The sequence below is a fragment of the Bos taurus genome, chromosome X (assembly GCF_002263795.3).
Source record: "Bos taurus isolate L1 Dominette 01449 registration number 42190680 breed Hereford chromosome X, ARS-UCD2.0, whole genome shotgun sequence".
Taxonomy (NCBI): domain Eukaryota; kingdom Metazoa; phylum Chordata; class Mammalia; order Artiodactyla; family Bovidae; genus Bos; species Bos taurus.
This window is the reverse complement of record NC_037357.1, coordinates 102,664,678-102,687,244: the sequence shown is the minus strand read 5'-3', so window position 1 is coordinate 102,687,244 and position 22,567 is coordinate 102,664,678. Positions and strand designations below refer to the sequence as shown.

Sequence of the window (22,567 nt, the reverse complement as noted above, 5' to 3'; positions counted from 1 at the left end):
TATTTATACAGACCATTGGGAGCTATAGTCATTAAATTCCATTTTCCCTTTCTCCAAAACAATAGAGCCATAGTTATGATGTGGCTGCCTGGCATGGGAGTGCATTTCCCAGTCTTCCTTGCAGCAAAAGGAAGCCATGGTGATATGAGAAAGATTTCACCAATGGAATGTGAGTAGTAATAGAACTTCAGCTTCCCTTACCTAAAAGAAATTCTCTGACTCTGGGATTCTTCTCTTTCTCTCTGCTAGCTGTAATAGTAACTAGTGACCTTAGAAGCCATGGGTTGAAGATGCCAAAGTACACTATCAACTTGAAACTTGGAACCACTATATAAAAAAGAAATAAACTTAATTCTTTAAATTAAGTTCCTAAATGCTGGCAATCTTTTTTTTTTTTTTTTTTTTTACAGCACATAGCCTTTAACCATAACTAACACACATAATTTACAACTGTTTAAACCCACAATGAAGATTAAAATTATTAGATAACTTCCAAATGTGTGAAAGAGTAAGTAGTTTTGTTTGGCTTGGGGTTTTTTCATTTGTTTGTTTTTAGTTTAAGGGATTCCTAGCAAAAGGTTTTGGAGAAGGAAATGGCAACCCACTCCAGCGTTCTTGCCTGGAGAATCCCAGGGACGGGGGAGCCTGGTGGGCTGCCGTCTACGGGGTCGCACAGAGTCAGACACGACTGAAGTGACTTAGCAGCAGCAGCAGAAGGTTTAAAGACTCCTGGGACTGGTCACACTTGGTGGTCTGTTTCTTTACTTTCTAGTCTAACTCACCAACCTATGGTAGTCTTGATTCCTCTACCTCCAGAAAGAGGGGATGAAGGTTCCAAAAAGGCAGGTATATTAATCACTTGTTCTACTCTCTACAACCTCTAGATATATCAAATGTCTTCCCCACCCACAGTTTCTTCTAAGGGAAACTCCCCTAGCTTCATCTCCTATTGTGAAACTTGCCCCAAACTGTATTCCATGTGACTCGGTGCACCCCATTTCCCCACCCCGTCGTGGTCATAACTGACTAAGCCAGAGTGGGCACCTGACCAATGAGCCAATCCATAGACAGCCCAGGAACCACTGATGGAGCCTGGTCCCAAACACCAAATTGGTTCTAATGTACTAGTTATTTTTAGAAAATATGAAAAAAAAAAAAAGGCAAAGGAAACAGAAGATGAGCACATGTCTAGAGAGAGGCCATGAATTAGTTCTGGGACCATTCAGGGAAGAAAATAACTCAAGTTACAAAGAAGCAGGAGCTGTGCATCGGCAGAAGCAAAGGGGTGCAGAATAGAACTAAGCTCTATAGAAGAGAGGAAACAAGTAAAGCAGAGAGGGTATTTCTGTTTCACGTATGGTGTGCCTGTTGTCCTAGATATCTGCTCTCAACTACACACACATGGGACTTCTGGATAAAATCAAACAAATATCCTTTAGAATGCATAGCTGAGATAAGATAATTAAATCTGGAAAGGGAAGAAGGAACAAAGTGAAAGCTAAAACCAAAGTGGTAAGCTCGCACTGATGGAGAATTTATTGCTCTCAACAAATAAGAAGCATGGCAGGGATAAGAGAGAAAGAGCTCTCTCGGTGAAAGGATGGACCATCATTCTACCCACCAACAAAGGGACATCATGAGGACACTTGTCAATCTAAGGCTGACGATTGTCAGCACTCCCAAGTGAGACTTACATCAGCAGGGGAACAGAGATTAAATGTCTCCAATGTGGCTTCCCAGACACGTGGTACACCTTAGGTACGCCAATTGCATTTGAATAACTGAGTCTAGTTCTCATTTTGGGGAAGCCAGTCTGAGGGCAGTTGTCCAATCTGTTCCATTTGTCCACACCACCAGCTGAATGATATTTGTACCCGCCCCTCTACCATGGAATGAGTCATGCCTAAGAAGACAAAGTTGGGGAAAGCTATCTGAGGTGCTGACAGGTGTTTTGTGGGAGGTTTTAACAGCTTGGGCCCGCTCTGCTGTTTTCGATAGACTTATCAGTAAGATTAAGGGCAATGGTGATCAAACTGTGGCCAGAGCTGACTAGCAGAGAACAGTAAACCCAGCAGTAAACCCAGTTAAAATATAAGTGTTAGTCACTTGTCCAACTCTTTGCAACCCCACGGACTGTAGCCTGCCTGGCTCCTCTATCCACAGAATTCTCCAGGCAAGCATACTGGAATGGGTTGCCATTTCCTACTCCAGGGGATCTTGCCAACCCAGGGATCAAACCCAGGTCTCCTACATTGCAGGCAGATTCTTTACCATCTAAGCCACCAGGGCTAGGGCCAAAATATAAAGTGTGAAGCAAAAACAGTTAAGGAGAGCCACACTGGGGACATTTTCCTTTGTGAGGAAGGCTCCAGAGACGGTTCTAAAAGACAAAAGGTAATTAGTGTCCTTCCCTCCTCTGTTCATCTTGGCATCTGAGGCATTCCCTCCCCAAGTGCTGGTGTTGTTCTCCACAAAATTGATGTGGCTCATTTCAGCAGCCATAACTTCACCTCTTTCCGATCATCTATCACTCATAACCAAACCTATGGTCCACAAAGATCAGGTGCAAGAGGGAAAAGGGTTTTAAGAAGTAAAACTTAGACCTAGATTTCCCTGGTGGTCCAGTGGTTGTGAATCCACCTGCTGAGGCAGGGAACACGGCTTAGACCCCTGGTCCGGGAAGATTCCAGATGCTGCAGGACAACTAAGTCCGTGAGTCACAACTACTGAGCCCACATGCTGCAACCACTGAAGCCTGCACACCCTTGAGCCCATACTCTGCAACAAGAGAAGCCACCACAATGAGAAGCCCTCGCACCACAACTAGAGATTAGCCCCCAGTCGCCACAACTAGAGAAAGCCTGTGCGCAGCTACAAAGACCCAGCACAGCCATACATAAATAAATAATTTTTAAAAAACATTAAAAAAACTTAGACCTATTATGTCCCCCTACTTTGGCCCATGTGGATCACTGTAGGAAGGCTCAGTGAACAGTATACTCAGTCACGTGGTCATTATCTTTATGATCTAGACCATGGCAGTGCAACAGAGAATCCAGATAGCTGAACCAAAATTGTTTCAGTCCTCTTGGCCCTTAATAGACTTAGTTGCCGCCCAAGGAGTGTATCAACTAGGCTGGCTTGGGGTTGCCACTAGGGAAAAAAAGAAGCACCATGCCTAGAGATGATCAGGATGGAGTTCTAACTTTTCAAAAGTTGACCTTGGGTACCTAAGAAGTGGGGCTTCCCAGGTGACATAGTGGTAAAGAACCTGCCTGCCAATGCAGATGTTAAGAGACACGGGTTCCATCCCTGGGTCGGGAAGATCCCCTGGAGGAGGAAATGGCAACCCACTCCAGTATTGTTGCCTGGAGAATCCCAGGGACAGAGGAGCCTGGTGGGCTACAGTCCATGGGGTCACGAAGAGTCGGACACGACTGAGCACACACACACCTAAGAAGCAACTGGATGATCCCCTTTTGGGGGCAAACTGCCCTCAGTGACCAAACTGCCTTACAAAGGTGTACAGACCAGTAAGAGGTGAGGGAAATAGAGTCAGAAACCTTTTAAAGTTGATTTTTAGGAGACTGGTTAAACCCTACCAGATGCCCGTGGGTGACAGAAGCATGGGGGGATAATGGAATACCTTGACAATCAGCCCATTGTATGTGGCTTTATCCACAAAAGGGGCATTATTGTCAGCCTGCAAATATCTGGGGAGCTGATCACATGACACAGGTTAGCTTCAAGGGCCACAGTGATTAGTTTGGACTCAGCTGATCAGATTGGAACTGCAGGACAGTAGCCTGAAAAAGTGTCAACATCAGTGAGTCCCCACTGATAGACCTGGGGTGGGGGGGTGTCAAAGATCCAATGTAAATCTTCTGGGACCAGATGGAGTCAGGGCCTCATGTAATGTAGCCTCTCTCATTGTGAGACAAATGGGTCAGCTTTTGACAAGCGTCATGAGACTGGCGGGAAGTAGCCATAGAAGTAGCCATAGAAGCAGATGTTTATTTTGTATGCAATCTGTGAGGGTGGATGTGTTGCCACGTCTGATCTAAACTGCAGTGGTGATCGTCTGGGCAGTGTGGCCTTGATTCGCAGCTTGATTTTCAGATGGTCTCATCTGGCCTTTCCATGGGCATTGACAAAAGTGACCTAGATGGTCTGATCAGAAGTCATGATTTGCTTCCACAGTATATGGCCACAAAGAGGAATGTCTTTGATCTATTGTTTTCCAAGTGGCAGACCAGGCAACTGGGCCATTGGCAATAGCCAAGAAGTCAGTGAAAACAGAACAAGGTCCATCAAAGGGAATATTGGTCAGAGCTATGAGAATGGCCTTGAGTTCTGCCCCACTAAGTGGAGCCATCTTCATATTTGGTTCTGTATGGCTGGTGGTGACATTGAACAGCTGCAGCATCCCAGTAGACACCACTGAGTTTCAGTTCGAACCATCAGTGAACCAGGCCCAGGCATTCAGGGAACTTCTGTGAGTCAAGGGTCCCATTAGCTTTATTTCCAGCAACAGAGTGGAGAATAAATTATCTCCCAAAGGGATAGTTGTCACTATTTCATTTAATGTTGAGATCCTGTTTGGGCCAAGCAGGCTATTTTCTTGAATATACCATTTCCTTTCAACAAGTGAAGCTTATTGGACCCATCCCACCTTAATAGTCATGGAAGTCAAGTTGACCTAATGGCAATATCAGGTTGGAGAGTCACAAAGCCTCCATGGGTCAGGAGTTCAGTTTTGACAGGAGCCTAGGAGCAAATGAATAGCTATTAATACTTTTCTAAAGGGTTGTTTCTAGCAGCCATGTCAGGGAGGTGAGTAGTCCAAAACTCCAAGGAGAATTTCTGGGGGGAGGCTGCCTCCCTTTGCCAGAAACTTTAATCAGCAAAATCATCCATCATAATCATTAAATTTATAGGACCCTAAAGGTAGAATGCACACCATAGCTTGTAAGACAGCTTCAAACATGGTCTGTTGGCATAAGCCCCATTCAAAGGATGCTGACTAGCAGTTTAGCTGATATAAGAGGCCATATAGCATGCCTTTGTGAGCCACATACCATCTCCAGTACCCAAAGAGTCCCATGAGGTGCCGGGCTTCCTGTTTGGTTTGGAGGGCCAAAGAGGGAGCCATTTTTCCATGATCGCCACAGGGATTGAGTTTTACAAATCCACTCATTCAGTCTCAAGAAACTTTGGTGAGAAGGCCCCTGAATTTTTTCAGGTTTATCAGCCACTCCTCCTGGTTACCTCCATGGTATGATAGCTTAACTATCAAGGTCACTGAGCCTGAGGCTTTTGACTTGCCAACAAGGCATCATCCATATAGTAAAAGCTTTGGACATGGAAGGTAGAGGAACTTATGCTAAATCCTGACTCACCAACTGGTGGCAAATGGCAGGGGAGCTTAGAGATATATCCCTGGGGGGATACTATAAACATATATGGGAGCCTTGCTACTTGAATGCGAATTGACCTTGCTCCTCAAATGTCAGTAAGATGGCACAGAACATGTTTGTGACATCTAAGACTGCATACCACCTGTCATCAGCCTGTGTAATGGATTCAGTTGCAGTCACTATGTCTGAAACAGCCTGGGCTTTGGGAGCAACAATTGAAATCAGTTGGTAATAATCTGCTATAAGCCTTTAGCTTTTGTTAGTCTTTTTTTTTTTTTTTACTGGTCATTAAGGGCTGTCATTTTGAGATCTCTGATGTCTTTAAGTCTTTAATCAAGGCTGTGATTTCCCTTTCTCTTCCTGGGGGGTTTGTTAGCTTCTGGTGAATCATAAGAAGCAGATTGAAAAACTATTTACACCTCTGCTATAGACTATATTTCTGTGTTTTCCCAAAATTTATATGTTGAAATCTAACCCCCAAGGTAGTAGTTTTAGGAGGTAGGGCCTTTGGAAGGTGATTAGGTCATGAGGGTGGTGCCCTCATGAATGAAATAAGTGCCCTTATAAAAGAGACCTCAGAGAGCTCCCTTGCCCCTTCTTCCAGGTGAGGACACAGCAAGAAGATGATCATCTATGAATCAGAAAGTGGGTCCTTACCAGACAATGAATCTGTTAGCACCTTGATCTTGGACTTGCCAGACTCATTTGTGTTGTTTATAAATCACCCAGTCTGTATTATTTTGTTATAGCATCCTGGACTGACCAAGACAACTCCCCACTAGTGTTTCTGTCTATGCTGCTCTTCCCAATGTCAAAAATCATCTTTGGCACTTATGGGATGAAGATATAACACACCAATTCCTACTATACATTCAGATGAGGAAGCAAAAATGACAGTACATTAAATTGGCCTAATGGACCCCATTGATTAGATTTCCTTCCCCACTGTCAACCATGCCTAAATACTATTAGCTAGATCTGAGGGCCTTTTCCTTCCTCAGATCCGGTAGGATAGTGACTGGGCATCTGTATCCAATAGAGCCATAATGGTTTGAATCCCTCACTTCTCCCAAATTCCCCTTTGATGGGTGCATAAGGTTTTCAATCCTGCTTGGGGTAAGTAAAATCTTGGCCCCAATTTTAAATCATTTTTTTCCTAAAAGTGGCCAAGTTTAGGGTAGTGGAGGGAGAGACTGGGGACATAGAGGGAGGGAGTGGGTCTATGCTATTAAAGAAAAAGGGCTTTGCAATTGAGCAGCATAGCAACAGCTCATGATGCAACCAAACAAACTTCACTGTTTTTAATCCACCCAACACTTTACATCAAGCAGCAAAGTTCTTTATGGCTGACACCATTGATTTCAACTTTGAGGACCCCTTCACACTAGTTACAACCAGTGTGGCTTCCTGGCTGAAGCTAATGGGTTTGTACCTGCTGGATTACAGGGGCTTGACTTGCACAACAGTGACCTTCTTTGAGGATTTCACCTTAATCCAGGGCTTTTGTTGCCCCATCACCAAGATAACATCTCTTACGTTCTTACCTGGTTTCAACATGAGGAGAATTTTCCAGGGCAGTAGGGTTGACTGTAAGAATCTACCTAGCTTTGATTCGGTCAATTTCTCATTCTCCAGTGGGTCATCTTCACCAGAATTTTAAACCCAATCTCAGGCAGTAAGACCCTAAAGACTAGTCAATGCCTCATCTGTGGATTCCCATGGTAGTTTTTCTATTTGGGGGAAGTCTTCCTGGGAGGCCCAAAGTTCCTTTATAGGAGCCAGAAACAACTGTAGAAACTTCTGAGACCTTTCCTAGTAGATCTAAGGCAGATGTGATAGACCTCTGCCAGGGGGCTGAATCAGAAGACAGAACAGCTGTTGCCTTCTTCCTTGAGAAGCATTACTAGCCTCACTCCCTCATCTCCCAAGTGAACCAGCCAAACTTCTAATACTTTGCCTGGTTTCTGTCCACAGTGTCCATGAATTCCTCCTTTCACACTTCTCTGCAACTGTTGTGTGAAAGAGGACAGAATCTTTTGCACACCTTGGACAAATCTTAGTGCTGTTATGTTGTGTATATATATACCATGGAAAAAAAAGTTTTAAATAAGACTGAATGAGAAAAACTAATCTAAGTAGAATTAAAGTGTATGTATCCTTCGGTAGAAGACAATTTCCCATAGGTCCCTCATGTTTATACACATCTTGCAAGTGAGGCAGTGACTGTTTGTTTAGTTTAATGTAGTCCCACTTCTTTATCTTTGCTCCTGTTCCTGTTTCTGCTGTCATATTTAAAAAATCATTGTGAAGACCCACATCAAGGAAATTTTCCCCTATGTATTATTCTGGGAGTTTTATAGTTTTGGGTCTTACAATTAAGTCTTCAATCTATTTTGATTTTATTTTATGATGTAAGATTAATTAATCATAATTAATGAATTATATTTTAATTATAATATAATTTTATTATATGATGTAAGATAGCAGTCCAGTTTCATTCTTCTGTATGGAGATATCCAGATTTCCCAACAGCATTTATTGAAGAGCCTATCCTTTCTCCATTATGTATTCTTGGTGCCCTTAGCAAAGATTAGTTGACCATGTATGTATGGGTTTATTTCTGGTTTCTCTATTTTGTCCCATTGGTCTATATGTCTGTTTCTATGCCAGTACTATACTGTTTTAATTTCTGTGCTTTGTAATATAGTTTGAAATCAGGAAGTGTTATGCCTCTGGCTTTGTTCTTCTTTATCAGAATTCCTTTAGCTATTTAAAGCCTTTTGTGGGACTTGCCTGGTGGTATGGTGGTTAGGGATCTGCCTGCCAATGCAGAGGACACAGGTTTGATCCCTGGTCCAGGAAGATTCCACACGTCATGGGGCAGCTAAACAGGTGCGCCACAACTCCTGAGCTCATGTGCTACAATTACTGAAGCCCGCACACCTAGAGCCTGTGCTCCACAAGAGAAGCCACCACAGTGAGAAGCCCACGCACCACAATGAAGAGTAGCCCCCGCTCTGTAACTAGAGAACAGCAAAGACCCAGCACAGCCAAACGTAATTAATTAATTTTAAAAATTAAAAAAAAAGTCTTTTGTGGTTCCATATGAGTTTTTAGGATTTTTTTTTATATTTCTGTGAACGCTAATGGGATTTTGACAGGGATTACTCTAAATTTGTAGATTGCTTTGGGAACCACAGACATTTAACAATATTAAGTCTTCCAGTTGAAGTGGAGAATATGAGACCCCAAAATATGCTTCTTTGCACAAAAGAATTATTTTGACAGGTTATTTTCAAGAAACAGCAGACACAGGAGAAGTTCTAAAAAACAATTAGAAGCTATCTTTTTGAAAGGGACATTTAAATTTATAAAGGAAATTTCCATTTGTAAGTGTGTCTCCCTCTCTGTAACAGGAAAAGATTAACAGCTCTAAATCACAGGAAATGCTCATCAATGGAGAAGACATCTACCTAAAGCTGTAAACAAACTTACTCTCCTTTACTGTGCTTTTTCTGATATCCTCCCATAACAGGCTCCCTTGCCCTCCAACATTGTTCTTCTGCCTTTAACTGCAGATAATAATTAAGGTGATGTCTTGGGCCATTTCAGAGTTACTCATTTTTCCTGGGTATCTCCCAAGTAACAAGAGGTAAACATGTTATTAAACTTATGTTTTTCTCTTGTTAATGTCTTTAGTACTTCCCTGATAGTCCACTGGTTAAGAATCCTCCTGCCAAAGCAGAGGACACAGGTTCAATCCCTGGTCTGGGAAGATTCCACATGCCACAGACAACTAAAGCCCATGTGCCACAACTATTGAGCCAGTCTGGCAGTCAATACAGTGCATAGGGTCACAAGACGTGACTGAAGCGATTGAGCACACAAGAAAAAAACAAGCAGAAGTTTATTAGCATGTGTATCATGCACACACTGGGAGCACTCAAAGATAGTAACTCAAAGGGGAGGTTAGAACTTGGCTTATATAATATCAGAATAAAAGACCAATGCCCTTCTAGAGATACAAGACAAAGGAGAAGGATTTTGAGTTTCTAGGGTGGCAAATTGTGGGAAGACAAATGCTTGGGGGAAACTAGTGGAAGATAAGAACTACTTAGGTTTTGTATGTAGATTCCTTTGGCCTTGTCTCTGACTTGATGAGGGTCTATAGTTGTCTGCAGTTATTAACTTTTCTCATTCTTGGGGAGAAAAGAGAGGGGAAGGGGAAAGCCTCTTCAAATTTATAGCCTGCTTTTAGGCAAACAGAGACCTTTTCATGTATCTGCTTCTTCTCAATTGCTTTAAACTCAAATTGATCCTTATGGCACAGTGGCATTATTCTGGAGTGGCATATTCTGCTATCCTTCAGCACTTAGCATTTATAATTACCCTTCATATATTTTATTCCCCTGCACTTCATTCTGATGTCCTCAAGTGTATCTCCAGTACCTAGCCTGAAATACAGTGGGTGCTGACTTGAACTACCTTAAAATTATTGCACTTCACCTTCGTTTGACAAATGCCAGAAAATGAGTGTCCAAAAAAAACTATTCTCTGCCAACAGGTTCTAGAGGCCAAGGTCCCCAAAACAGTCCTTTATTCATACATTTTTCATTTTGTATTGTATTTGTGTGCTTGAGAATTCATTAATCTCTTGACAAACTGATTTACATTATAGCAAGTTGTATCCCCACTCTGAGATTATTTGCATTTAAAAGCAAAGACTGAAAAGGAGAATTCCTATTGCCAGGGAGGAATTCCAAGTATCTGTTGCTGGCCAATGAGGTGAATTTTTCTGAAGGGGCCAGAGACTGTTGGGGAAGGGTGGGTGGGGGGGACTACCAAATCATGCCACGGAAGGAAGTGATTTTATTTTGATTGTAACTAGCAACAAGGGGTATCCTGAAGACTTGAACAGAGTCCTAAGGAGATCTGAATTTGGAAAGAGAAGGCAAGTGACTGTACTAGCACTTAAAGAGTTAAAGAGAAATTATGCTTCTGCCAGCAGTTCCTGGGACTCCGTCCAAACAGCATGCTGTCAGCAGCATCAGCCGGCAGGAACGCATAATCTTCCACCCTTTGGTTTCGGTGGGTAATATTAGCTTAAAAAACACTCCAGATTTTTCGTGTTCATGTGGTATAACTCACTTTAGACATGTCCCTTTCTCCAACAGTCACCTCCTACACTTCAGGAAATTTCTTTCTTTCTCTCCTTCTCCCTTTTCCCCCTCCCCCTCTCCTCTGTGTCCTCCCTCCCACTCTGTCTTTCTCTCCTTCTCTCTCTCTTTTTTTCAATACAGCATCTAATTCAGGAAACCAACCAGCATCTCCCAGGAGAGAAAGGCAGCTTTTCAGACTGGAGAGTCGCTTTTCTTTCATTTACCATCATTCTTTGAGTTAAAGGAATACAATGGCCTCGGGTTTTAACATTTCTGGAATCAAACGTACTACCCAATTCTTTCCTCCCCACTTAAAAGGTCTTATTAAATTGATGGTCAACCAATGACACGGCATCTTAGGGTGGAGGAAAGACAAGCCACAAAAACGCCCTCGCTGTCATTACTTTTATCCCGGTAGGAAGTGTGTTACTTAGCTGAGGAGCAACCCCTCCCCCCATCTCTGCCGAAGAACAAAGCAAAAAGACATCTCATGCACCATACTGTGGTGTTATTTCAAATCAACAAGATTAATTATATACAAAACTCCATGATGTATATAGAGCTGAATAATTCAGTTCAACTAAAGCATATTGAGGCTTAAATGGAACTACTAAGGTTACAAAGAATAAATCATGGCCTCAACTTTAAGTAGCTTAGTGTGGTCAGGGAGACAGTCTACAGATAATTATATAACAGTATGGTAAGCACTGTAATAGGAGTTCAGAAGAAGAAACAGTAAAAATTTTGTGGTGAATGGAACTTTAAGTTCTTTTCAGAGAACTGCAGTAGCTTTCAAGCCCATTGTCTCATCCTACAGTAAATAACACATTTTTTAAACTTATTTATTTTTTAAGTGAAGGATAATTGCTTTACAGAATTTTGTTGTTTTCTGTCAAACTTCAACATAGTAACACATTTTTATTGAAGTTTTTATTGAGGTAATTGTGGATCCTCATGCAATTGTAAGAAATCATACAAAGAGATTCTGTGTATCCTTTGCCCAATTTCCACCAACAGCAATATTTTGGAAAACTGTATAATAATATCATGACTAGGATATTGATATAATCCACTGATATTATTCCAATTTCCCCAGTTTCACTTTACTTGAGTGTGTGTAAGTTCTATACAATATGATCACCTGTGTAGGCTCATCTATCCACCACCACAGTCAAGATACTGAAGAGTCCCAACAAGGATCCCTCCTCTGATTGCCCTTTATAACCACACCCACCTCTCTCCCACTCCTGTCCCTGACTCCCTGAATCATTCGTTTGTTCTACATTTCTAAAATTTTGTCACTTCAAAAATGTTCTATAAATGCAATCACACAGTATGTAACCTTTTGATACTGGCTTTTTATATTCAGCGTAATTCTCTGGAGATTCAGCATGGTATGGAATACTACACGGTATGGAATTTCATAGTATGGAATATCACAGTCTGTTTACCATTCATCAGTTTAAGAACAGCTGGACTGATTCTAGTTTTAGGCTATTACAAATAAAGCTGTTATGAACATTCACATACAGGTTTTTGTATGGACACAAGTTTTCATTTCTCTGAGATAATGCTCAGGAGTGTAATTGCTGAGTTTTATGGTATTTGCATATTTAATTTTTTGAGAAACTGATAAACTGTTTTCCAGAGTGCCTATACAATTTTACACTCCTGGGGCTTCCCTGGTGGCTCAGTGGTAAACAATCTGCCTGCCAATGCAGGAGACATGGGTTTGATCCCTAATCCAGGAAGATCCCATATGCCATGGGGCACCTAAGCCCATGCACCACAACTTTCGAGCCCGTGCTCTAGAGCTTGAGAGCCCCAGCTGCTGAGCCCGGACCAGGGGCATGAAACACAATTATCTGATGGGGATTCCAAAGTGTGATGAGAATTAAAACCCTCAACCTACTGCACCTTAGAATGGCCATTTTCACTACCGAGTGAAAAGATCTTGCCTGAGAATGAAGCATAAAGAGAGGACATGGGCATTAAGAGAAGGAGAGAAAGTCATTTTTCTGATGACATCATCTGAGGACCTGCACCCAGTCATGCCTGAATGAAGTCAGTACACCTGCATTTGCTCTTATGAGTCAATATACTGACTTTTTACAGAAACCAAGCTGAGTGAGGCTTCTGCCACTTGCCATCAAAAAGCATTGGTTAATAAAATAAAGACCAGGGACTTCCCTGGCAGTCCAGTGGTTAAGACTTCACCTTTCTGTACAGTGGGTGCGGGTTCGATTCCTGATCAGGAAACTAAGATCCCGTATGTCTTGTGGCCAAAAAACCAAAACATAAAACAGAAGCAATATTGTAACAAATTCAATAAAGTCTTTAAAAACGGTCCACATCAAAAAAGATCTTTAAAAAAATAAAGACCAGAAACCTAGAGAACAATAAAAACCAACTCATACGCAGTGTTACACTGGATGGTACTGATCACAAAGACAATAGAAGTCCAAAGGCACAGGAGCTGGGAAGAAGTTAATGGAGGCAATTGGAGTTGGACTGGGGGTGATCCCTGTTGTGATAATAATGAAGTATCTGGGACTGTGGCTGGCACCTTATAGTAGTATGGTGCGGTATTCTATGGTATGGCATGGTATAGAATCAGGACTATTACATAAGAAAGGAAGAAGGGTGGGCCAACAGAAATGCTAGCCTTTATCCTTTTGAAGATTAAGAGGGCTGATGGAGGGGGTAGAAAATCAACGCAGTACAAGACTGTTAGATTTAGACAGTCATCCAAGTCTACCCTAGCATCTGGGCTGAACACATTCTGCTCTCTAGAGCGGTGGTTCTCAATTTTGGTTGTCCATTAGAATCACTTGAAGAGCTTTAAAAAAAATCCAGATACCATATATACAATAGAATATTATTCAGCTATTTCAAAGGAGTGTGTGCTAAGTCGCTTCAGTCGTATCCGACTCTTTGCAACCACATGGACTGTAGCCCGCCAGGCTCCTCTGTCCATGGGATTCTCCAAGCAAGAATACTGGAGTGGGCTGCCATGACCTTCTACAGGGGATCTTCAAGACTCAGGGATCAAACCCATGTCTCTTATGTCTCCTGCCTTGGCAGGTAAGTTCTTTACCACTAGTGCCACCCGGGAAGCCCATTAAAAAGGAGGGAAGCCTGCTATTTGCAACAACATGGATGAAACTTGAGGGCATTATGCTAAGTGAAATAAGTCAGAGAAAGATAAATACTGCATAATCCCACATATATGTGGAATCTGAAAAATTCAAACTCGTAGAAACAGAGTTGAATGGTGGTTACCAGGGGTTGAGGTGTGGGAGAAATGGGGAGATATCTGTCCAAGGGCACAACTTTTCCATTTTAAGATAAGTTCTGGGGATCTAATGCACAGCAGAGTGACTAAAGTTAACAATACTGTTATGTACTGGAAATTTGCCAGGAGAGTAGATCTTAAATGTTCTCACTGCAAAATTAAAAAACTATGAGGTGACGGATTTGTTAACTAACCTTCATATGGTAATTATTTCACAATGTATACTTAAATCATTATATTGAACACTTTAACTTATACCGTGTTAAGGTGGCGCAGTGATAAAGAACCTACCTGCCAATGCAGGAGATGCAAGACAAACAGGTTTGATCCCTGGGTCGGGAAGATCCCCTGGAGGAAGGCATGCCAACCCACTCCAGGATTCTTGCCTGAAAAATCCCATGTACAGAGGAGCCTGGAGGGCTACAGTCCATGGGGTCACAAAGAGTCAGACACAACTGAGCACACACACACACACACACAAAGCTGGAAAAATTTCAGACAGCCAGGTCACATCCAGACCAAGTTAATCAGAATTACTGGTATCAGCATTTTTAAAAACTCCCCTGGTGATTCTGCTGTGTAGCCAGGCTTGACAGCAAGTGCTCTGGGGCAGTACTTCTCCAACTTTAATGTGCATGTGAATCTTGTTTAGGTTTGGAGCAGCTCCAGAATTTAGGGCGCTAAGTATAGTTTAGGGCGATGGTGATGGTGGTGGGAAGGTTGTTCTTTCCAATTCATCTAGTCAGACTTCCCAGAAATAATCTGTGGACAGCTAAGTGTGGTGAGAGGTGAATGGGCTACATACCAGTTCTGATGCAGGATATAAGATGACCCACTGTCCTTGTTTGCCTGGGTCTTAGGGGTTTCTCAGGACATGGGGCTTTCAGTGCTAAAGCAGGAAGTTATGAGTAAACTGGGATGGTTATTTACTCTACCCATCCCTGATCTTCTGGCCAGTGGAGTTCTAGCCTCCGTCATGAACCTTTCTAACCAAATCGGCACCATAGGTAAAGTGGGGGCAAGCAGGACCGAAGAGGATGCTCTTGGGAAAGGAGAAGGGAATCGCTGGGTACATAATCCTCCCTGAGGCCATCAATAGATACAAGGGCAAGGGAAGGAAGACGAGCACTCTGGCTTTGCCTGGCTCACAGGCATCTATCCAGGAGCAAGGAGGCCTGAAGACACAATAGTCTTTGATTTAACACAGAGAAGCTGCTCGATAATTCAGGGAATTCAAACTAGAGTGCACAGGAGAATTACCCAGGGAGCTCATTCAAAATGCAGACTTGGCCCCTCCTTTAGGAAATTTTCATTCAAAAGGTCAAAGGCCTTCAAACCGGTATCCCAAGTGATTCCACGCCACAGTCTGAGAATCACGGATCCAAATGGCCTGCTGGCTGGTAATTTGGTCTGTCAAAGAAAGCTTTCCTGACCAAGGGATGAGCTGATCCAAAAAGATTCAGCAGAACTGATAAAGCTTCACAAAACAGCAGGGTCACACAATTTCAGGAGTGAATTCTAGCAAATCTCTAAGGAACTGATAATTCTAATGTTTTTAGGGTTCCAGGCCATAGACAAAGAAGGAAATATCAATTCTATTAAGCCCAGATAACATTGAAATAAACCTAGCAAAAATCACACAAAAAATAAAACTGCAAACCCTTCTCACCCATGAATATCAATATGCTGCTGTTGTTGTTTAATTACTAAGTCATGTCTGACTCTTTTGCAACCCCAAGGACTGTAGCCTACCAGTTTCTTCTGTCCATAGGATTCTCCAGGCAAAAGTACTGGAGTGGGTTGCCATTTCCTTCTCCAGGGGATCATCCCAACCCAGAGATTGAACTCATGTCTCCTGCATTGGCAGGTGGATTGCTTATCACTGAGCCACCAGGAAAGCCAAAATTAAAATCTGAAATAAAATATTGGCAAACAACCAGCATCATATTAAAAGAATAAATTGCTGTCACCAAATAGGGTTTATACTAAGAATGCAAGGGTGGTTCAATGTGCAGAAATTTATCACTATGATACAAAATATTAACAGAGCCAAAGAAAACTTCACATGCCTGTTTTTGTAAATCATGTAATAGCATTCTACTCAATGTTTTTTCTTTTTAAGACCTGGGTGTTACCTGATCTACCAAACCATAAACTTGGACATGTAAGCGAGTGAGCTAAGTCACTTCAGTCATGTTCCGACTCTGTGCAACCCTGTGGACTGTAGACCGCAAGGCTCCTCTGTCCATGGAATTCTCCAGGCAAGAATACTGGAGTGGGGTGCCATTTCCTCCTGCAGGGGATCTTCCTGACCCAGAGATCAAACTGGAGTCTCTTATGTCTCCTGCATTGGCAAGCGGGTTCTTTACCACTAGTGCCACCTGGGAAACCATAGACATGCTTAGCAGTTTTTGGTTATAAAACAAAAGTGGAATATGCAGAACCAGGCTCTAATAAGTTAGCAAATCAAGAGAATGCAAGCAGGTGGCTCAGACTCTCATGGTACTTATTTTTACTGCTACTCCTCTCATTCAGTTACACTTCTGCCCTCATGGCCTCTGTTCCCAATGATCTCTTGCATCTGCTTCCCAAATGGATCTGTATGGTATGTTGGCACCAGCCAGAAGTGAATGACTGCTGAGGAGTGGCCCTGAAAACGGTGATGAAGGCAAATCCACCCAGGAGGCAGAACATTTCATAATTTACCTTATTGGGACTTAGATGACTGGATCCTCCCTGGCTCATAGGCAGTGACAACTGGGTTATCCAATTGGTCTAGGACTTTGAAGGGACAAGACTGGAAAATTGGTGACAAAGCTGTCTTGAGGGCAGGTATGTGGCTGAACTTCTGGGACTAAGCCCAGAATATGAAAGTTATCATATCCATGTATTAATAAATACCCACCAGATGTATGTACTGCAGAGGAGGCTCTCAGCAGTTAGATGGACTGGACAACCCATCCCTGGATGTCAGCCAGCCTCTTCCTCCAGCTACCCTGCTGCTTACTCAATGATCTATGAAGTCAGTGTCATAGCATCCACAATCCAGGCAGCAGAGGCCAGTGCCAAGTCTTTGATATGATGCCATTCCCTGAGAGGTCCAGGCTTGTGGAGCAGACATGAATGGGACTTGAAGTCTGGTGTCAGCCTGAGCCAGCTGAGCCCAGCCCAAATTGGCTGAACTACCAACCAACCCACAGACCTGTGAGCAAGAAATAAATGTTTGCTCTATTAAGCCTCTGAAGTTATGGTGCTGTTTGTTATGCAGCAGAAACCTAATATTCTCCTTTTATTCATCTTCATTGAATTATCCTAATTGGATTGTGCCATCTGTTTCCTTTTATAATCCTGACTGAATCATTCTTGCAAGATGACTCAAGGCTGCACAGATCTCCAATTCAGACCTGTCTTCTCAGTTCCAAACCCATATATAGTTCATGGTCTGCTCCCTATCTCCTGTTATATACAAAGTCACCTGCAACTCAACACTCATTCCTCTATCACAAACCTAGTCCTCCATCTCACTCAGCAGCACCGCCCACTGAACAGAAACCTAAGAATTTTCCTGGACACCCACCTCGCTGTCACCCCTGTATGCAAACCATCACCAAGCCATGTTAATTTAACCTCTTAAATATCTCTAAAATATGTTTGCTTCTCTTTACCACAACCACCAGCACCACCCTAGCCTAAACCACCAACGCATGCTCAGTCACTCAGTTGTATCCAACTCTTTGCAACCCCATGGACGATAGCCTGCAATGCTCTCCTCTGTCCATGGAACTTTCCAGGCAAGAATACTAGAGTGGGTTGCCATTTCCTCCTCCAGGGGATCTTCCCAAACCCAGGGATTGAACCCATGTCTCTTGTGTCTCCTCATTGGCAGATGATTCTTTACCACTGAGCTACCTGGGAAGTCCTAAACCATTAACACCTCTCACTTAAAATAAGCTTCCGAATCTTGACTATTAAGTGACCATTAATAAATAAGTGGATAAAGAAGAGATGTGGTTTATACAGCGGAATACTATTCAGTCACAAAAATGAATGAAATCTTGCCATTTGCAACAACATGGATGGACCTAGAGGGTAGTACGCTAAGTGAAATAAGTCAGAGAAAGATAAATACTGTATGATTTCACTTACATGTGGAATCTAAAAAAACAATCAAAAGAAAAAACAAAACAAAATAGAAACAGAGTAACAGATAAAGAGAATAACCAGGTGGTTGCCAGAGAGGAGGGCAATGGGGGAAGGAGAGAAATAGGTGAGGGAGATTAAGAGGTATAATCTTCCAGTTATAAAATAAACAAGTCTCCAAGATAAAATGTACAGTGTGGGGAATATAGTCAATAATTATGTAACTTCTTTGGATGTGACAGATGGTAACTAGACTTATCCTGGCGATCATTTCGAAATGTATAGAAATATTGCATTGTGATATTGTTCACCAGGAACTACCATAGTGTTGTAGGCCAGCTATACTTCAAACACAAACAAAACAAACAAACTCATAAAGAGACCAGATCTGTGGTTACCAGAGGTGGGGAATGGAGGGAGGAGGATTAGATGGAGGGAGGAGGATTAGATGAAGGGAGTCAAAAGGTAATAAACTTTCAGTTATAAAATATATAAGTACAAAGAATATAATGTATCAGTACAACATGATTAACATAATTAACACTGTTGTATATTATATGAAAATTAAGAGAGTAAATTGTAAGAGGGCTCATCACAAGGAAGAAAATTTCTATTTCTTTCATTGTGCATCTATATGAGATGATGGATGTCCACTAAACTTACTATGGTAATCATTTCATGATGTACCAAGTCAAATTATTACGCCATACACCTTAAACTTATATAGTGCTATATGTCAATTATATCTCAACAAAACTGGGGAAAAAAGGGGAGACATAGCATTATAAGGATGTCAGTTCTCTCTAATGTTATATATTTATTTAATAGGATCTCAATAAAAATGTTTTACTTTAATACAGAAGAATCTGATTGTAAAGATCTAGTATATGTGTTAATCGCTCAGTCGTGTCCAACTCTTTGTGAGCCCATGGACTGATACCCTCCAGGCTTCTTGTCCATGGGATTTCCCAGGGAAGAATAGTGGAAATGGGTTGCCATTTCCTTCTCCAGGGGATCTTCCCGACCCAGGGATCGAACCCAAGTCTCCTGCATCAACAGGCAGATTCTTTACTACAGAGCCACCTGGGAAGCCCCTGGTTCTCCATACAGCAATCAAAAAGTTCTTTGAAAATTCCATTTCAATCACATACCATGCCCCAGCTGAAGACTTGCAGTGGTTTCCCATTACTTTTAGGATAGACAGCAGAGTATTAACACAGGTCTCAAGGCTCCATGTGGTATGGCTTTGGCTTGACCGCTTCATCCCATAACTCTAGTCTCTATTTGCTATAAGAGTTCACATGGCCTCCTTTATTTGCTACATACCTTCTTACCCTTTCTGTTCCTTTCTCCTGTAAAGCTCCTTCTCCCCTCTGCCTTATTAACACCTGCTCTTGCTTCACACCTCAGCCCAAGCATCACCTCAAGGAAGCCCTGTCTGACTTCCCCAAGTCTGGCTCCTAGCATGGCATATTTTACCTTTGTGCGATAGCTTGATTAATATTGATCACCTCTTCCCCTACCCCTGCCTGACCCACCATAACGTGATCTTCAAGAAGGCAGAGGCCATGTCTGGTTTTGGTCATCACTGTATTCCCAGAACAGAGTCTGACATACCCTAGGAACTTGGCATCGATTAATTAATTATTAACCACTTGATGGGCCAGGTGTTGAGCTGAAACATCTCTATGGTTCATGTCAACTCTAAACTCTGGGCTTCCATTTCAGGTCCTGCCTGTGGGATAGAGGGGCAACAGGGCAAGCAGCCAACTAGGGTGAATTAGCAGTCTCCATGTAGTCAAAGGCACTGGTTAGAACTCAAAGAAGCCCTTTTCCTACTTCAAAGATCCTGCTAAGAACAACGTGGCAGGCGCCAGCATGGGACTGGCCAGACAGTTCTCAAGAAATGCTTGACACAGGCCAGAAAACCAAGTGTCAGAAATCCTGGAACAGAGCCTTTTGCCAGGAGGTTCCCTGCCTTGTTGAGCTGAGAGAGAGAGAGAGCTCTAAATGCCGCTGATTAATCACCAAGGCTGATGCTCAGCCATTCCAGCACTCTGCTGCTGCTTCTTGTCAAGTCTTTACCCCTCCCCCTCCCCTTCTAGAAAGACCTCAAGTAACTGCTGTCTTGAAACTTCCTCAGATGGTTGGCTTGGCTAACGCCCAAATATCTCTCATCTCATACTGAGGTGTCCGCGAAGGAGGGAGGGGTAAGTTACTCTCCTAGATTTCGCATTGTATGATTCTGTTATTCTAAATCCCAAGGATTCCTTTTCCCTTTGAAAGAGTGAACTAGTGACACTTTGACAGCATGACCTGGACTCTATTCAGGAAAAAAGAGCTAGGAAATTGCATGTCCATGAATCATCCTGCCACCGGGGGTGGAGGCAGTCCTTCAGTCCTTATCCCACGGCAAGAACTCTTTCCAAAGGTCAGATAACGCTCTGAATCCATACTCACCAGGCAGCCCACCATTTCCAACAAAGCTGCTTCTGAGGCCCAGGAAGGAAGGCTTGGATGAGGGAGTCCAGACAATTTGACCCTTAGGAAGGGGTGTTGCTCTGGTTGTAAATAAAAAATCCAACATCCTGTGTGAAAAGGAGGCAGGAAAGAGGAGTGAGTACATGGCTGGGTTCTGAGTCTGGCTAGTAGAAAAGATATGTTTATTCATAAGATGAAATACTATACAGCAGTGAAAAGGATGGCCCAGAGCCACACTATCAACACGGGCTCATTTTAATTTTTTAAATTATTTTATTATGATTTTTGGTCACCCCATGCAACATGTGGGGTTTTAGTTCCTTGATAAAGGATTGAACCCATGCCCCTTGCATTGGAAGTGCACAGTCTTAACCAAAGGATCACCAGGGAAGTCCCAACATAGACTCATTTTTAAAACCTAATTTTGGAGGGAAAAAGCAAGTTGCTGAAGCATACATAGAGGATACATGCACATACACACATGTGCTGCCATTTATAAAATGTTAACATGCAAAAATATTAAAATCATTTAGTGTAAATATATATATCCCTAATGATTTATAATAGGATATAATATATAGGATTTATAATATATATATATGTGATATATATGTAATAGAAATATAAAAATACACATGGAAATGATAACTTCAAATTTGTGGTTGTCTTGGGGGTAGAGAGGCTAAGAGTGAGAAGGGGCATACAGAGGGCTCCAACTATATCTGACATATTTTATACTAAGTTAGGTGTTTGTTATATTGTTCTGTATATCTTTTGTATATCTGAACTATTCCATGATGATTTTTTAACCTTAGCTGTGGTAAAATGCACAGGTATAAAATTTACCATTTTTTTTTAATGTACTACCTTAACCATTTTAAAGTATATAGTTCAACCAACTCCCCCAACTATTTTCATCTTGCAAAACTGAAACTCTATACCCATTAAATAACAGCTCCCCATTCTCCCCTCCCCCAACCCACAGCAAGCACCAAGCCATTTTTGGCATTTATGAATTGGGCTATTCTAGGTCCCTCATGCAGTTGAAATTATATAGGATTTGTCTTTTTGTGACTGGCTTATTTCATTTAGCATAATGTCCTCAAGGTTCATCCATGTAGCATGTGTCAGATTTCCTTCCTTTTTAAAAGCTGAATAATATCCCAGTGTATGGCTATATCCCATTTTGTTTATCCACTCACCTATCTACTGACACTTGGGTCCTATGTTTTGGCTTTTGTGAGTAATAAGTGTACAAATGAACAAAATGAACAAGTATACAGCTATCTCCTCAAGACCCTGCTTTCCCTTTTTTGGGGTATATACCCAGAAGTGGAATTGTTGGCCATGAGGATTTTTTTAAAAGCAGAAAGAAAGCTTAGGTTTCAGGGGGGCTTGAGGATAGAGTTCAACCCAGGGACTGAACCCAGGTTTCCCGCATTGCAGGCGGATTCTTTACCATCTGAGCCACCAGAGTAGCCCAAAGTTAAACCATGGACTTGCATATCGATTGGGACGGTCTCTCAATTATGACCACCCAAGTTACCAGCCTCCCAACGCAAAATCACTGCTAGATCCAGGGACTTTCCTCCTGATTTCAGCTGAAGCTATAAATACTCCCACTTCCGCCACTGCATCACTGCTGGGCCCACCCCCGCACCTTTCCCTTCTTCTTTCTGTCACTGCTGGGAAGCCCCTGCCTCTGCTTCTGGACATCGTCCAACTCTTTTCCTGTCCTGCGCACTGCGGTCCCCCAAGCTGCAGGAAGCCCGTTTCTGACTGCAAAGGGAGGAAAGAAGGCAGCTGCATTTCTGTTCTCCCAAGTTGCAAATTAGAGTGGATTTTCACCAGGAAATAACACTCTCCAATAAATGGTTTCCCGATTATCATTAATACTAGAGTCCCTCTTCCTTATGGGTGCCATGGGCTCCAGTGGCCTGCTTTGGGAACTGAAGTCATTTGTAACGAGCTGAGGAAAATCTGTTCTGAATTCTAAACAGATTTGCCAACAAATTTTTGGAACGACACCAATTTTTAAGTTGTCAGTTCTCTATGAAGCCCTAGGAGGCCAAGTG

General features: G+C 42.3%; 1 protein-coding gene across 1 annotated transcript in view; it reads right to left on the bottom strand.

Annotated features, from left to right (window-relative positions):
• MED14 (mediator complex subunit 14) overlaps positions 1-20,588 on the bottom strand; it is a 176,519-nt gene extending 155,931 nt beyond the window's left edge. The window contains exon 1 of the mRNA XM_059883453.1: positions 20,472-20,588. The gene's annotated coding sequence lies outside the window, so the exon portion shown is untranslated. The remainder of the gene's footprint in view (positions 1-20,471) is intronic.
• Positions 20,589-22,567: the final 1,979 nt, after the last annotated feature.